Source organism: Macrosteles quadrilineatus, unplaced genomic scaffold (genome assembly GCF_028750875.1).
Source record: "Macrosteles quadrilineatus isolate MER2022 unplaced genomic scaffold, UCM_ALF_1.0 Scaffold_9__3_contigs__length_116548681, whole genome shotgun sequence".
Lineage (NCBI taxonomy): Eukaryota > Metazoa > Arthropoda > Insecta > Hemiptera > Cicadellidae > Macrosteles > Macrosteles quadrilineatus.
The window spans coordinates 59656333-59663025 of record NW_026542602.1 but is presented as its reverse complement, the minus strand read 5'-3'; positions in this window follow the sequence as shown (position 1 = coordinate 59663025).

Here is a 6693-nt window from a genome sequence, read left to right as displayed (position 1 = left end):
TTATATGTTGATCAAGACCATTTATTTAATTTTTCTCCTCCTAAGACAATTTCATAATGTATTGTTATCCACCGAAAAAAATTAGGCGTGTTTTTAAATCAAATTTTTCTAAAGTTAATTATCATTAACCTAATTAATTATACTCACAGGGACCAGAAAGTTCTAAATTTCATTTCAATTACCTATAAAATCCTCTCATATCATAACTACTCTAGTATTAAGATTTTCAAGTATATCGTAGACCGTTATGTGCTATTGCTACTCTAGTGTTAAAATATAGTTCAATTTGAGACCTAAAATTATAAAAATTTTGATTAACTATCGTGTACTTCAACAATTTTCAACTTCAAAATCAACAAATATTAAAATAAATTACTCACGACAAAATATTTGACAACCCTCCAGTCTTCATCGGTTGAAGGGATAACCAAATCTATACCCGCGAGGTATTCAACACCACATCTTATACGAACACAAAATAGTGCTAATAATAATAAAGATTAGTTGTAGGAATTGCATAAATCGTTTAAGTATTCTTTGAACAAATTGTGACGTAAACAATACATGACGTCTATTGAGTTAGAATTTGAAACGTTGGTGTTAATTTCTATCTATCAATGAGTAAAATATGCATAAGAGATGTGCTAAGTGAACATGACTATTCATAAGAAATTTTTACTTTTAGCTCACAAAAATCACACATTACCATTGATAACAATGCAGATGTAAAAGGTGGGATGGTTTAAATTATTTATAGTTGAATTAATTGTGTAATAAAACAAATAATTCCAAAAAATACTAAAGATTATTAAAAAATAAGCTGACGGGCAGTATGAATTTAAGTCCAATAAGAAATTCATGGCACTGAATATAAGCATTGGCTTAAAATAAATATTGCACGGAGACTTCTAATTCCATGGTATAATCTGAAGTCTGTTTTGATTTGAGTTTTATGCTGAAATCGTTTAAGCGCACTAAAGTCATGTGTGTTTTTCTCATCTTTAAGGTAGATTTTTCGGTTCGTACTATTATAATACCTGAAGATAGGTAATATTTTGCTTATAGGTTGTTGTTTTAAGTAAATTTTGGTAAATAAATAAATAATATTTTGGTAAAGAAAATACAGGGGGTGACGATATTCAAAATATTTAAACTTCTTGGTAAAAATAAGTTGTCGACTAAATGACACTGATAGTTTATATATAGTTAGTAAACAAAGCTTTTTGACGATCTGGTGTGATTTGAGTTTTATTAGGACAATATTTTATGCACAGCGATGTTTGAGGTTAACAAACAAATTGTCCCCGAGAGTCCCATATTTCTGTTATTTTACTGCGCTCCTTATGGCTTAGACATCAAGAGGATATAATATGATATCTCGAGCATAAAATTGTATTTTAAACGTTATTTACTTTTGTCTTTCCAACCGTGAAACAACCAAGCAAACCGCTTAAGTTGAGATTGATTTAAAAATAAATATAACATTTAAGTAGGGATTTTTGTGACATATTAAATCAATCTGAGCTTTCTCAAAGTACATTTTAGCGCTTTTCCAGGAATTAGAAATATATTTTATTTCAGGTTTTCAGAGTGGATAGGCTCCAATAGGAATGGAAAGTCGCCGGTTCGATCCTGAGAAAAGCTGGATGCTTATTATGGTTTGACACTGTATTCAAATGTCCTTGGTCATTATGGGCTAGCTAGCCAACCGCCAGCTTATTGCTTATTTTATTTAGTTTAGTAAATGGTCCTAGCTAAAGTAACTGATCTTAGTCGCTTGGCAAAACTGTAATCGAATTCATTTGACACTCGTTGACTCATTCTTTACTCATCTTTGTCTTAAAATTAGCTCTGTGTTGTGTTAACGTAGGGGCAAATCTAGGAAATTTAATATTTTTTAACCAAATAATATGATAATAGCCATATTATGCTGATTTGTAACATTCTACAAACTATAAAATCGTCATGTCAGTCTTATGGAGGATAATTAAGCTATTGTAGTTACTTCATGTTGTTTCTTGTCTCAGGATTACTGTTTTAGATTGTAAAAGGTATAATGTTACCTGGATCTGCCAGAGTTGGATTACTCTGGCAGATCCAGGTAACATATTATACCTTATATAATCTATTGTAGTTAGCTTGTTTGTGGATATTATTTCCAAACTAGGCTACTGATATTTCACTAAAACACACTTGATCAATTCCTTGTGCGTTATATTACTTTCAAACCAAAGTATTCAGAAAACCTAATGTTATTTTGATGGGGAATAAATCTAACATGTTAGATATAATCAGTTAAAATCCGATCAGGCTAATGGGAATTTCTTAGTCTGTAGGTTCAATGCAGTGGGAATATTTTATTCATCGAAATACTGCAAATGTTAAATAACTTTTAGCAAATAATGGTTTAAAATTAAAAAAACGCCTAATGTCAAATAACATTTCCACCATATAATTTTAATAAACTCGAATTACAAAGAGAGGTATTATCTGCGACGGCGTGTGATGTATTCAAATTGTGATCAGTGACAGAGCATTTATATTTGTGGAGAGTGATGGCTGGAGAATCACCAAACCCATCCGGTTAAATGAGACGGTTACGGGTTTGATGTTTCACCGAGTACAGTTTACATAGATATTTGTATACGTTCATGTTGTGTTATTATTCAACAAAGTATTCAAAGTAATGTTGAAGTTTTGACGTTGGCAATGCAGTATCGAAGTGATATAAAACGACGTTTGTACATAAGGTAATATTGTTTATTCGTTGAGTGATCGACATTTTTGATCTCATAGGGCCTATTATTGAGAGCTCGAGGTCTATTTGACCAATAAAGTAGTGCTTTGACCGATCCAGTTGTGTATTTACCGATTAAGTTGTATATTGGCCAATCAAATTTTATATTTACAACCAGATTTTATATTTACCAATTACAGTATGTAAAATGACCGATAAAGTTGTGCATTGACCGATTAAGTAATACAATCACCTGTGTTTGTATTTTTGTATATAAAAAAAAAAAGATTAATTTGAAGTGACCGAACTAGACTTTGTTCAAACAAGCGTAGTGTAGTATTTGACCAGAGATAATATATTTGAAATATTTCTCATTAAAGAAAGTCCTAAAAGTTAAATTTTACAATCTCAATAACATAGTCAATTTAGTCATGTGTAATATTTCTTCCATTGTTTTCTCTACAATCAGTGTACACAAATACCCCCGCCGCAGCAAACCTGCAGACTAAGCGAATTTCCATTTGACTGATTGGATTTACACTGAAATGTCTACTTAAAAATATAACATTTATTCTCTATTTAAATAGAATTAGTTTAACTAGTACTTAGGTTTGCTGCATCAGGGAGGGTAAAACTGTCTTTTTTTTGTAAAACGTTAATAGATACTAAGAAATAAAAACATTTTCCAAATTTGATCAAAATATGTTCATAAACAAGCAAACTACAACAATTTACTTATTCTCCATAAGAATAACATGGGAATTTTAAATTTACAATTTTTTGGAATTTTCTCCGTAACCATTAGGCGCATAATAACGCTTCAATATACTAAATTATTTGTTTTTTTTAAGCTCTACAAAATGGTTTGGAAAGAAATTGCTAAATTTTATGTTTTTTGGGTCAAAAATGGGAAAAACCTATTTTTACCCCATAAAACCCCCCGTAAACCCCCGTTCCCATGGTCCGATCATGCTGGATCGCAAACTCGTTCGAACAAACGTAGGTTTACACGTTTGTACCAAATATATACCATTTCATTAAAATCGGATCATTTTTGCTCGAGTTATCGTGCTAACGGACACATATATATATATATATATATATATATAAATATATAAATATATAAATATATATATATATGTATGAATTTGAACGGATGGTGTTTTTGGCCTCTAGGGACCTCAAAATGAAAAAAAAAAATCGGTCCCGCGTCCAGGTCTTACCATGAGTACTACGGTAATAGCTTATTCCCTATATGGGAAATTCGCTAAAACAGCAAATTCTATTCCAACTACTGTAATGCCCTAGGAAGAACTCGTTCGCCGTAATATTTCTTTAATTTCTTAATTTTACCAAAAGACTTCTAAGACAATTTCCAAGTTCAGCTTGATCTAATAAGACCAAATCCTTAATTACATCTTCGGTGCGATGACCCTGTTCATTAGACATTGTAAACATCCAAAATTGCAGTAAGTTTAAATTAAAATAACGCGAGATTGTTTAAAAAAATAGGGAATATAATCTAATATATATTATACTAAATTTTACTTATAAATTGTAGTCATTAGGATTCATGCAGATTTTGAACGAAAATTCAAATCCAAAATACACTTTCGGTTCTTTAATGTCCGGTGTACGTTTTGATGGTCATTTTTATTGGTTACTTATTTAAAAGTAAATTTCAATGCCTAACGTTTTCATACCAGAGGAAAAACTATATTTTTAAAATTTATCATTCTGTGCGGTGAAAGTAGTGATAAAGTTAGTGAATTAACAAGAACTAAATAGTATTGAAAAGCACTTAACGTATATCAAAGGGACCTTAATTTACCGTTACAGTATGTTTGCTACAAGGATGACAAACAAAGGAATACAGTAGCCTGTGTTTAATCTAACTTATGATATGACCTTGAACAGAGCAAGTAGACTTCTAGACCTATTATAAAATCCTAGCCTTGTTTGATGTGTTTTTCGTGGTGCTGGTATCAACTGCATCATTTCTTACAGAAGGGGAGGTTACAATTAGTATTTAACTTTTATGATATCAATTGGAAAGCAATACATTACTAATACGTTACAATCAGTGAAAATAGGTTAAGGTTGTTTAAATAACGATAAGTACAAAAATATAAATAACCGTAATTTCCTCTACATGACCGAACAAAGCTTACCATAAAGCTGTCTTCAACTGATCTATGAGGACGAAAAACATGTAAAGTGTTTCAATCTATGATATAATTTAACTTACCAAAGCGGTGCTAATGGAAAGTTCCTGCTGGGTTTGACCGAATCTAGGTATTTTATCTGTCGCTAAATCAAATAAAGGCGTCGAGCTGGTGTCGCTGGTGTGCTTTTCTGAAAAGGAGCCAAAAGAGAGCCAGCGTAAATTGAAATAATGCTTACCGTAATTTAGGAATCGTTACGCTCATACGTTGTGTGTCACGATCTACATAATTTCCAAACTCATAAAATTAACTCACAATCTCCCTATATGCAATTGTATATCTCATTTAATTTTAATGTCGTCAATAAATACTTAATACCTAACCAATCAAGTTCAATTTTTCGAGGTGGATAACTCTTTAAGTCAATACAGGTTTTAGTATGAAATTTAATTAATCAATTTAAACCTTTGCGGGAGAAAAGACAGCAAACAAAACAAAAAATGATCCCAAAACCAAAATAATTCAAAAAACTGCTAATTGTAAAAAATAATAATACCATTAATGTACGGATTACACAAGGAGTATTCTACTAATCTTAATAATTCAAAGATGAAATAAAGCTATTCTTTAAATACGTTTGATAATTACTAGGCACATCCGCGGATGTTATCACTAATGATAATAAACACATTGATTATGAATTTGTCAACTAAACTGTTCAAACACAACAGTTATATTCATAAGTGAGGTATTCATGATGAATATCTGAGGTGCGACCCACAGTTGCATATGCAGTATTCATGTCTCCCTTTGTACCTGACCACAGGCTTGGTACCGAGGCTTGGTATTGTGGCTGTCAAACACTCAAACACTATCTGTTTGAATACCATACGAGTGAGAAGGGCTTTTGTGTCTTATCTCAACTGTACAATAAACAATCCTGATTGCTATACAATATCATTGCTTACTTTGTAATACATTACTATCAATAATTGGTTAGCCTGTAAAGTCACAACCTCAGCCGGTTCATTGCAGTAATAATCCCAAAAGTATAGCCTAAATCCTAAAAGTATAATTTGTGTATGTTGGTTAAATTTAGGTTAACAATATGTGCAACTACAATTAGATAAAAACTATATTTGCTTCTTGAAGTGAGTAACATTATAAATAATAATAGGCTAATTAAAATGGTAACATTTTCACAAATATTTACTGTACGTTAAGTGTTCACATTAATTATTTCCCACTTCTGTATAAAAAAATAGTAATATTGGTTAGTTTAACATGTGTAGCTTCATCAATAGTAAAAACATAGTATAACGTTTACTAGTCTTATTCAGGAAAGCCATGTAGCCTTATTAATGTCTGGTTAAATCACTTATTTTCAATTGGACTTCAATAAATGGTGTTTGGCCTTTCTTTCATTATGTGTAACATAACCAACAATATCAAATACTTTATAGAATAAACAACCACATCCATTACTGAGCATAACAATAGCAATAATATCGGTTCAGTAACAAAAGTATGGGTTACCTACTTCATTATGAGTAGCATTATAAAATTACATCAGTTTATAATGTAAAACAATAAGTTGACATCAATATCTTCAATGACAATGTCAATAAAAGGTCAGAAAAATTGTTTTATAATGTATTTGTATTGTTAGTATAATTTTTTGTATGTTCATAGTTTGATGACTTTTAATTTAAATGTTGGATTAGAGGTTTATTGGGTGTTCATAAATGGTTATCGAGTATTATTATTTACCTACGACCGTTTTTTAAAGTA